We start from the raw sequence: 12145 nt of genomic DNA on the forward strand, positions 1-12145 counted from the left end.
CCAGTGCACATAAGTTATGTTTACTGACTGTCATCTATTAAGTGTGAGATAGCATTACATTGGAAAAAGCAATGTACATCCCTTAATTACAAAATACTTTATTGCCAAAAAAGTATAAGCATCGTCTGAGCCTTCAGCTTGTCACAATCTTTTTTCTGGTGGAGGGTCTCACCTCAGTATTGATGGCTGATGACTGATCAACGTGGTGGTTGCTGAAGATTGGGTGGCTATGGCAACTTCTTAAAATAAGATAAAATGAAGCTTGCCACATCAATTAACTCTTCCTTTCACAAATGATTCCCTGTAGCATGCGATGCTGTTTGATAGCATTTACTTACAGTAGAAATTCTTTCAAAATTGGAGTCCATCCTCTCAACTCCTATGTCTGCTATATCAACTAAGTTTGTGTAATAGTTTAAATATTTTGTCATCATTTTAACAATTTTCACAGCAATAGTAACATCAAAGATCACTGATCACAGATCACCATAACAAATACAATTATAATGAAAAAGTTTGAAACATTGTGAGGATTACCAAAATGTGACACAGGGACATAAAGGGACCTAGCCTGTTGGAAAAATGGCACTGATAGACTTGTTCCATGCAGGGTTGACACAAACCTTCAATTTGTAAAAATGCAGTATCTGGAAAGCACAATAAAACAAAGTGCAAAAAAACAAGGTATGCCTATAATTAACATAAAGATTTTTCTTTACCCTTAGAGGAAAGTTACCTTGAGAAAAAGTTTTAAATATTTAAATACTTCTTAATCTGTGAATGTTAAAAACTTGTAAAGGACAGTTTACTTTAGAATTCAAACTTTCAAACACTGCTTGAAAGAGTTAGAACACTTCATTTCATAACTTATTCACTCCTAAGGCAATAATTTTTGTTGAACACTTACTATATTTTAAATACTATTTTAAGTTCTGACTGTGAGAAGGATCTTTTTTACCACAGTGAATGGACAAAATATTCAGAAACCTGTTTTTTGGGGTTTTTTTTTTTTTTTTGGCACTTAGTCATTATTATAAAGGTAAGTAACTTGAGGAAAAGATGCAAAGACTGAAAAAATATGAAATCCTTTTACAAGTTTTTGCTTCACAATAACTAGGAAATATTCCCTAGAGATGATAAAGGTGGGGAAACTCAAATAAAAAAACCTAGCACATTTAAAATTTGCATTTTTTAATGATAGAAGGAATTGAAAAGAAAAATATCTATGCTGACTCAAGTTATTAATTTAACTCTTATGCTGCATTAATGGATTTCAAGTTTTTTCCAAAATGTGTCAGAAATCCACAAAAAACAAAAAGCTGATATTTCGACTATTTTATGCATTTAATAATAACAATTTGAGCTTTTTTGTATATAAATGACTTTTTTTATGTATAAAAATTTGATATATCTTCATTCAGATATATCCAACCTTCGCAGCAAAAGGGTTTAAACAAGAAAAGGTAGAAATCATTGATTTTATCTTTTAAAACATAAAATTAAATTAAAATTAAATGTTTATTTTTATCTTTTAAAATTTTTATCTTGAGAGATAGCATTCAGTGAGAAAAGACCCAGCTTCATTAGCAGAAAGGTACACTAACTGTGCGACCATAACTCACCGCCCAGCTTAGTGGCTGGGAACTGCCTGTGTTACAGTCATCTGCAGCTACTGTGTTTCCCCGGAAATAAGACCTAGCAAAAATTAATATAAGACCTGGTATTATACTATATTATATTATATTATGTTACATTACATTATATTATATAAGAACTGGTCTTATATTATCGTAAAATAAGACCGGGTTTTATTTTACTTTTTGCTGCAAAAGATGCATTAGAGCTGATAGTCCGGCTAGGTCTTATTTTCGGGGAAACATGGCATGTGTCAGAACTGACAAAACAAAAGGAGGGTTGGCTGGAGTGACAGTGAGAGACAGTGAGAGCCCATGTAGTTCATAAGTGAGAAAGGCCAACGACACTCTCTTCAGCTGGGAGCACAGTTGGCTGGCAATGAACACAAAATGATCGTACTGAAACTATATTCATTTAAGCCAAAAAAAGTTAAAAGTAATCAAAAGGAAAAGAAGGCTTAGTGTTTAGGAGATGATTAGATAAAGAAGAGGTTGTACATATGTACGATGGAATATTACTCGGTCATAAAAAAGAATGAAATGTTACCACTCGTGACAACATGGATGGACCTAGATGGTATTATGCTGAGTGAAATAAGTCAGACAGAGAAACACAAATACCATATGATTTTATGTATATGTGGAATCTAAAAAACATAATAAATGGACATGCGAAACAGAAACAGACTCACAGATACAGAGAATAAACTGATGGTTGCCAGATTGGGGCAGGGAGAGTGGGGGCCTGTGTGAACAAGGTGAGGGGATTAAGTACAAATTGGTAGTTACAAAATAGTCATGGGGATTTAAAGTACAGCATTGGGAATATAGTCGATAATATTATAAAAGCTATGTATGGTGCTGGGGGTGCTAGACTTATCAAGGAGGGGGTCACTTTGTAAGTTATATAAATGTCTACCCACAATGCTGTACACTTGAAACTGATATAGTATTCAATGTAAACTATAATTGAAAAATATAAAAGTGAAAAAAATAAAAAGGAAAAGAAGATGTCAGCCCACCAGAAACGGCACTTTCCCTAGGTTTAGAGGGCTTGTAGCAAATCTTCCTGTAGGCTCAGTCTGGCTGTGGAGAGAAGGCGACTGAAACCCCACTTCAGCTGTTGGTATCATGGGGTTCTTCAGAATTGAAGGGCACACAGTTGTGACCTTAGGAAGGATAAGAAAACCACCAAACCTTTTCCTAACTTCAGTTGGCAAAATCACAAACTACATGAGGCGAATGATTTCAAGACATATTGCTTCTGTTGTTTAGGGAGGTGTTAGTCTGCTCAGGTTGCTTGCTGTAACAGAACACAACAGAACTGCATTTTCTCTCATTTCTGGAGGCTAGAAGTCCATGAACATGGGGCCGGCAGGGCTGATGACAGGGCTCTCCTTTTGTATAGCAGACAGCACTTTCTTGTGGTGTTCCCACATGGCTTTTGGAGAGAGAGAGAGAGAGAGAGAGAGAGAGAGAGAGAGAGAGAGAGAGAGAGCTGGTGTCTCTTCTCACAGGAACACTAATGCTATAGGATCAGGGCCCCACCCTTACACTCTCATTTATTCTCAATTACTTCCTTAGAAGCCCTGTCACCAAACACTGCCGCACTGTGGGGCTAGGGCTTCAACATATATGTTTTGGTGGGAGGGGACACAAACATTCAGTCCAAAACAAAGGAATCTTAATAAAATAAATTCTCAGGTAAGATCACCACCCGATGAGTCCGTAATTACCTAACTGCCTTCACAATATAGAGATGGAAAAAATGGAAATGGGCCCTGATGAGTAAGTGTAACTGCGTCACGTAATTGAATCGGCGCAGCTGCCTACTCCAGCACTTGTTAGCACTCGCTATGTGTCAAATGTCAGACAGACAAAGAGGAGTAAAGCATGACCCAAGTCCTTGAAGGGCTTCCCATGGCTCTCTTATCCCTGTGGGGATTCATGCTCAGAGAACATTCTAGTTCCTGCTGCAACCTGCAGTACAATGGTGTTATTTGTTTTGCTTCTTCCCCCCGCCCCCAAGCTTAATTTAAACAAAACCACATGAAACTATGACTCTTTCTGAGAAAGCCAAGGTAAGCCGCCCATGCTGAGCCATGGGTACTGCCCCTCCTTCATCCTTTGCCTGCTACTGTAATGAGGAACCATGTAGTAGCACGTACATTTTTGCAGAATGAGTTTAAAAATTAAGAGATAAATTCAGTCGCTGAACAAATATTTCAAACAAACCTGCATATAGTTATTATAGCGGCAAAGTATCTCCCTGCTGAACATTTTCCTGGTAGGATAACTCTTGATGGTGTTTCGTTTAAGTTCGTTTTTTTGTTTGTTTGTTTTACTTTTCTTTGTTAGTATTTTGTTGTTCACTACTCAAATCTTTTTCCCCCTTAATGGTCACTCTAGCATCTAAAATATGCATCTTTAACTTATCACAGTTTATTTACCTTAAAATAATATACCACTACTCATACATTGAAGAATCTTACACTGCCATTTCCCTTTTCTCATCTTCTGTGCTATGTATTTTTGTCCTACATTTTAACATGTTAGAAACCCCACAATACATTGTTACTTTTGCTTTAGACAATTGTCTTTTAAAAAAACTATACATTTTTTTTTAAAAATTAACATTTATCCATACATTTACCATCTTTCATATTCTTCATTCTTTTGTGTAGATCCAAGTTTCCTTCTATATTATTTATATTTAGCCCAAAAAACTTCCCTTAATGTCTCCTGCAGCACAGGTCTGCTAATGACCAATTCTCTAAGCTTTTGTTTGTCTTAAAATCTCATTATTTTACCTTTATTTTCAAGGGTATTATCACAGGATATAGAATTATATTAAAGTCAATTACACTAACTTTTTTTCTGTCAACATTTAAAAAATGTTTCATTGACTTTTGGCTTGCATAGTTTCTAAACAAAATTGGCACTTATTCTTACCTGTATTTCCCTTTACATAATAAGATTTTCTTTTCTAGCAGATTTCAATATTTTTGACTTTGTCACAGATTTTCAGAAACTTGACTATGATGTATCTTAGTGTTTATCCTACTCGAGATCTTTTAGTTTCTTGGATCAATGGGTTTATAATTTTGATATTTGGAAATTTTTATGCCATTATTTCTCAAATTATTTTGCACCGCTTTCTCTTTCTTCCTGGGATAACAAATATATATATTATAGGCCACCTCGTATTGCCCCACAGATCTCTCTTTCTCTCTCTCTCTGTCTCTCTTTCTCTAAGCCTTTTTCCCTCTGTGTTTTTGTTTGGATATTTCTATTGTATTGACTTTAAATTTACTGATATTTTCTTCCTTAATGTTTAATCTGCTATTAATCCCATCCAGTGAATTTCTCATTTCACATCTTGTGCTTTTAAGTTCTATGGTTTCCATTTCTTCCTTTTTATTGTGTTCATTTCTATCTCCATTATGATCATGACTTTCCTTTAAATTCCTGAATATATTTATAGTAACATTTAAAATTCTTTATCTGCTAATTATATTATCTTTGTCATTTCTGTTGACTGATTTTTCTCCATGCTATGAGTCACATTTTCCTGCTTCTTTATATGTCTAGTAATTTTTATTAGATGCTATACATTGTAGGTGTTACATTGCTGAGTGCTTGGATTTTGTGGCCTTTGTAGAGAGTGTTGAGTTTTGTTTTAGCAGACAGTTACTTGAAGATTATCCTTATCGTTTGTTTTCAGCTATCTTAGGGTGGGCCTAGAGTAGTCTTTATTGGGAGCTAGTTTAGCCATACTAACAAGGCCTCATCCTCTGGGGTCTCTATTAAATGCTGTGTACATACAACAAAATTGCTTCACTCTGGCTGGTTGCCCCCCAGCTCTGTGTGAGCTCTGGGAAATGTTCAACTTACAACTCACTGGTGGTTATTTTCTTGCCTTGATCACAGAGTTTCACTCTCCACATGCACAACTCAATCAAAGACTCAAGAAAACTCTTGTGAAAGTTTTCTCTCTCTTCCTCCCTTCCTCTCTTTTTTCTCTCTCTTGCTCTCTCTCCTCCGCACTACTCTGCTTTGCAAATTCCAGCTTCATGAAGCTACCTGAATTCCAATATCTGTCTAGGCGGCTCAATGAGGCCACACCTCCCTTCCCTAATTCTACCTCCTTATACTACAGTCTGGGATTAGTGTCTAAAAAGAATTATTTCATAGATTTTTGTCTAGTTTTCTAAGTATTGATGGCATGAGTGTTGGTGGATTACTTCAACATTGTCCCGACAATCCTCCTGTTGATTTTTAATATCTAAATTGCATAACTTACCTTATCTATCAATATAATGTTATCTTAGTAAATCTTTATATAGAAGTATTAGATTTATTATATTTATGTCCTCAAAACTCAAGACAACATATTTAACAAAGCAATATACAGAAAAGTCTTGAGTTACATTCCATAAACAATTTGTAGAATCATGAACAGTTGTGCTGAAATTCACACCAAGTATCAATAAAAAGGATATAAACTTCAAATGCTGGAGCTAAGAGAGGCCATGGAACAGCACGCACATGAGCGCGCACACACACACACACACAGACACACACACACACACACACACACACACACACAGTGTTACCAAATTAATATTTTGGTGATCTGGAAGTAGTGTTAATCATTTGCATCTTGACATAGTAGTATATTACATATATACTGGGGTGGGGTGGAGGGTGCGGTGCCTTTTTTATGTTTTAGGATATTGGCTAGGGATTTTGTGTTCACATGTAAGGCCACATTTTTTCCCTATTTCAGGCAATGGAAAATTGCCATCCAATGAGTGTTTTCACGCAGATATCTGTTTTTCTGGACAGTATTCCTGACATTAAGCATGCAATGACTGCATTTCCCAATGGCAAAGGCTTTTCCCATAAAAGATTGCAAAACTTCCCAGGGGAGCAAATTCTAATCCTGAGCAAGGCTCAATTACTATCCAAACATCTAGAGAACAGTTTTTTAGGGTCCGTTTGAACAAAAGCATCAAGAGATTAGTTGAGGAATATGTGAATCCTGACATTTGAGTCCTGCTGAAAGATGAGTAATTAAAACACTGAAGCAGCCTCACTCTGCGCTGGCTGTAGTAAATAAAAGAAAAAAATTCAAGAGAGAACCTGCAACCTTTTGACCTAACGGAGCATTAGCAGCATGAGAAGCTCTCATGATGACTGCACATGAAAGGTCCTTACTGCAAAGGAGATGACTGTTTATGAGAGTGTTAAATGAAACATGTGACATGTACTAAAACAATAGAAAAATCCAGTACTGAGGACTGATGACTCAGAATTGACAGAATGATTATTTTTTGACCAAAATGCATTGGTTGGAGAGGGTTAAATAAGATTGAAACCTTTTAAAACACAGGCACCCAATTTACTAATGATTTGCACCTACACGCAAATCAAATTAATTGCACTATTGCTGGAAATATTACAAGTAGAGAGGGAAATTTCACATTCATCAAACCCATTTAAATCCATTTGGAACCCTTTTTGAGAGGCATTAAAAAGATTTAGCTGTTTAAGGAGTGAGCAAGGCTATTTGGACACAATTATTTTAAAGTATTAAAACATGCTTCTGATTTCCCTAATTTAGTAGCACGAGCCCAGCACCTCTCATATGCAGTGAACCCATCGTACGTTTGACATTAGCCTCCGTTGTTTTATTTCAGCCAAGATTCTGGCATCATAAGAGCACAGACCACTTTCTCCTTTAAGAAATATATATTATTAGGCCTCTAATTAGAAAGGAATCAAGAAATAAGCTGTCAGCTGAAATTTATGATTCCTTATAAAATGCTAAGGGGCCACAATGGTTCATTTTAAAATGCTGGCTGCCACGAACATTTCCTTTTCTTTTGCTGCAATCACTTAACAAAGAAAAGGCATTTCTGAGCCACAAAAATTACATTGAAGACCTCGCAGGAGTGACGCTCAATGAAGTACTTTACAGGACAGAATCTAATCATTCTGATGGCATTGGGTGTTAGTCTCGCTTTCACAGACTCTGCTTTATAGGCCCCTCAAGACTCTTTTGGGGAAAGAAATGCAACCATTTCCCCAAATTTCAAATGTCCTATTTTAGTGCATTAATAGTCACATCCAGGTGAGGCTAGGAGGGGGCAAAGTGGATGGGTGAGAGAGGGGAGAGATGCTTTCCGCACGGAGCAGGAGAATTTAACAGCATGCCTGCCATTTCTGTTAATAGAAACCGTGCCGTTAGAGCCCCATTCACCCAGTGGACAAGAGCAGTACCCCAGCTTGTCCTATTACAACCTTTCATTAGAGAACAACTACATCCCTCCCTTTCGACATTAAACACGGTCACACTTTGTGGAAAGAAACACCCAAGGAATCGGGCTGGTGGCGCGGCTCCAGCTTGGACATTGTTTACCTCTGGGTAGAGCGGTTTCTGCGGATCGTGAGGCGGCCACGTGCAGGCGGTGGGCCGCCAGTCTGGACATGCAGATCCCTGCCTTTTCAGAAGTGCAGGCTCAAGATGCCTGGTGGGATTCGTTTTGCCGATTGCCTCATTCCATCTGCGCGTACAGAACCACACACAACAGCCATTAACAGAAAGGTTTCCCGTGATGATCAAATAAAGGGGCTCAGCCATTTTTGTTTTTAGACGTGTGTTTTGAAAATTACATAAATCTGAACAAATCACACAAACGTGCCTACCATTAGTTACAGAGCAGAGCTGCCCCTTTGGTGCTTTCTACTTTTCTAAACCTATCGTCCTATTTTCGAGGGTATTTAAAACTTACTTTTAACAATTCCTGTGAGCTTAGCACTACATGACCCCATAAAAAGAGGGGAATTTTTTCATGATGACAGAATGTTAGGCAGAGTTACCATGTCTCCCCATCATCCTGATTTTTAAAGTGTCAAAAGATCCCAGAGTATCCCCTCGACTGCCTTTTGCTCCAACTTCATCCACAGAGTAAATTTCCTTAGTGAGATGCTAGTTGGGCCGGCCACCAGGCTGCCTTCTAGGAAAACTCCCGACATCTCTGTAGTGCTTCAGGCTGTCACCAGTGTCTACTCATACCCAGCATATTTCCTGCAATTTGTTGACCTCTGAAAGCAGGGGAAGTGTTACTACTCTCTAGACTGGGTCAAACATCCTCTTGCTGCAGTCAGTGAAGGGGTATTAAGCTGCACTTCTTTCCAGCATCTTCTCTGCCATTGAAGAGCCCGCATCATGCCCCATGCCGCAGTTTACCTCAATTCCACTTTGGGACCTTATGCCCTTATTTTGTCCCCAAGTCTCTATGCCCCCGCCCCAAATTCTACTGTCTTGCCAACCTTCAATCTCCCTCCACTAGGGTTTCCAGGCGGGAATTCCCGCCCGTTCTCAGGAATTTTTTTGCTGTCCTGTTCCCGAATCTCGAGATATAAACTGTTTTCTGCTCTCCACGATGAATCGTTTCCACAAAGTGACGGCTGATACTACCAACCACCTGGGTTCAAGGAGCCAATTTTCCCGATTTCCTGACCAAATTTTTTTGGGATTCGGGAAAGGAAAACCGAAATAATTCCCGAGAACAGGCGGGAATTCCCGCCTGGAAACCCTACCCTCCACCAAATCTTAGTAATCCGCTGTTATACTGAAAGAATCCCGGACTTCCAGAGCAGATAAATAAATGAAAGGTAATCTCACTCATGTTTCCCATTTTCCAATGAGGAAACTGAAGAGCATATGGTGAACTGAGCTGTGAAGTTCATTAAGCTCCTCAGTGACACAGCTGATCTTGGAAATTCTAATCAAGGAGGCTGCCTTCCTTAGGTCCAGGCTGAGTCTTGCCCAGCGAGTATTCATGTTCATATGACAACCTAAGCGTTTAACGGCAAAGATGTCAGCTTTCCAACAAAAGCAAATGTGTATTTACACAGCTCCTTGGTGATCTGACTGAAGGAAGGATGAGTGGAGAATTTACAGACACTGAGCGAAGCAGGGTCTTTCCTCTGTGGTCCCCTTCTTCGAGGCTGGCGGCCACTTCCCTTGGGACTACTACTGACTGCCGAAAGGAAAAAAATCCCCCACCAGGTCTGTTGTCACGGGGCGGTCTTCTCCTTTGGGGCAATGCTGTCATGGATTGCCTGCTCCCCTCCACTTTCACCTCCAGAATTTCTCCTCAACTCCCTTGACAAAGGCAACAACACCAAAACAAGTCTTGTATGAGGAGTTTGGAAGGCCTGAAAAGACCAAGACATTTAGGATGGCTAGATGAAAGGATTCACCAGGGTGAAATTCTCAGTTCTGATGACACCACAAGCTACTGGAGCAGAGGGTGATGACTGCAGCTCTAGAAACAGTGGAGTGACTCCCCTGGTCACACTCAGAACATTCCTGCTCATCCTCAGATGCTTATCTTGATGGAGAACTGCCACATACGATGTGCCCAAGGGCAGTGACCTCCCTGTCACTGGACGTGTTCGGCAGGGTTATGAGAGGAGACCTGCGTTGGAAAGAAGGCTACATGCCACGGCTGCAAGGCCCTGTGGTTTTATGACGGACTTTTCACAGTAGTGATTTTGACTATTGTTATTGACATTGAAAGCGGTCCACATCGGTAGCCAGTGCCCCCTTCCCCACCCTATGTAGCCACTTCAGATGTGTGTACTTTCTGACACCAATTAAGAGGCTACTGTTTTTCTGGATTTCTAGTTTGGAATCCATGTGGAACCTTCTGTTTTTTTTTAAGAAGTCAAAGGCAGTCTTCTGCTGTAAGGATCAAATGAACACTTTGTAGGCCAAAATCTATCAGAATATGTGGTAATATAATTGTGTTTGGTTTTTTTTAATTTATTTTGGGATAAATGGGGAAACAAAATAATGCACAGGTTGATGAGAAGTGTGATCCTTCCAAAAAGTAAGTATGTTTGCTTTAAAATAATTAAATAATTAATAAAACCACCCAAGGTCCCATGCCAAATACCACGACCAACAAATTAAGAATCTTCCACCTTCACACTACACATCATAAAAGCCTCAATATTTATATATACATTTAAGACCCAGACACCTGATTTGTAAATACAAATACATATTTTTGTATCCACGGAAACTTATATGTGCAAAAGAAAATCGCACATGCAAAAACACATTGGCTGCTTCCAAAATCTTGGCCCCGAAAGTTGACTATATTTTGCCATCGGCAGACGTTGTTGTTGTTTTTATCTTTGGAGTAGTCGGTATTTTTACACACTTCAGAGAGGATCGCTGAAATCATGAATGCTTTTTGAAAAAAAAACAAACTTAAAGACATCATTTACATTCTGGGTCCCAAACACGGTACCAGTAGGAGCCGGCACTTGAATGAGATGTCCTTAGCTTTCCCTCCCCTAAATAAATGCAGAATGATATGTGATCCACTTCCCCAGCCAGGTCACCTTTGCGAGCCTAGGGATGGCGGTCCCCACTGAATTACTTGCCAGCCCTGGCCAGAGATGTCTGCCCGTGCAAAACCTGTGACAAAGGACTGAAATGACAGCACTCTGACTCACTCCCACATTGTGTTTGTTTAGGAAGGTCCTAGAAATTGTATTTCACCAACCACATTCGCTATCAACACACAATTATCTGGCTTAATCATGTGGAACAGTGGCAAATTCACCTGGGGCTTAAGAACTAATGACATTCTCGTCTGAGCTGCTTTAGTGAAATGGCCTAGCACCTGAAGCAGGAACAGCAAGATTGCTCAAGAAAATTTGGTTTTCTGTTTTCATTTCACAGCATAGGGCCTATGCTCAAATCAACAAACACCCCTGATTAAATAGCTGCGGTAGTCTGCTTCTTCGCACTCGTGTGCGTGGCTCTGAATGTTCATCGAGCACCTCAACGTTTACAGGAAAAGAATTGTCTGTGACTCGGTGGTGATGCATTGTCTTTCTGATGGGGAAAATAAGCAAATAAATTGGCACTGAATAATTTGGGTACGATTACAGTTATTAGCGTGGACAGGCCCTCCGTAGCTCAAAGCAACTCCGACACAGTTGCCCCAACGCCTCCCTCGCGCACCCAGGTACATTTTCATTTCCTCTTGCCATCTGCAGCAAGGGCATTAAGATTCTGCTTACTCCTGAAAAATCCAGCCCCTGCCCTCAGCCTTAACCTCCAGTGTGCGAGGGCTTATAGAGCCACTGCTGACTCTGCTGCTAACTCCCAAGGAGGGGAGAGGCCAATTTTCAAAAGCTGGCAGTGGCAAAAAATGGAGTGTTCAGACTTCCAAATGCTTCAAAGAAAGGGTCAGGTGCAGTGTTCCTCCTGGAGGGCTGCAGGAGAAATGGCCTTCATTTATCAGAATAATGATTGATTTGCATTAGTGTGCAAAGGCAGACAGGGAGAGTGCACGGAATTCCAGGTTTCCTTCTTGGTGTGTGTTCCCCACCAAACGTCCTTTTATTTTTACGTTAGTTTTATCCCTCTCATTAGCAAGGGCCATGGGGCTAAAGGTAATAAGCAGAAATGCCTTAAC

Source organism: Rhinolophus ferrumequinum, chromosome 13 (genome assembly GCF_004115265.2).
Source record: "Rhinolophus ferrumequinum isolate MPI-CBG mRhiFer1 chromosome 13, mRhiFer1_v1.p, whole genome shotgun sequence".
Lineage (NCBI taxonomy): Eukaryota > Metazoa > Chordata > Mammalia > Chiroptera > Rhinolophidae > Rhinolophus > Rhinolophus ferrumequinum.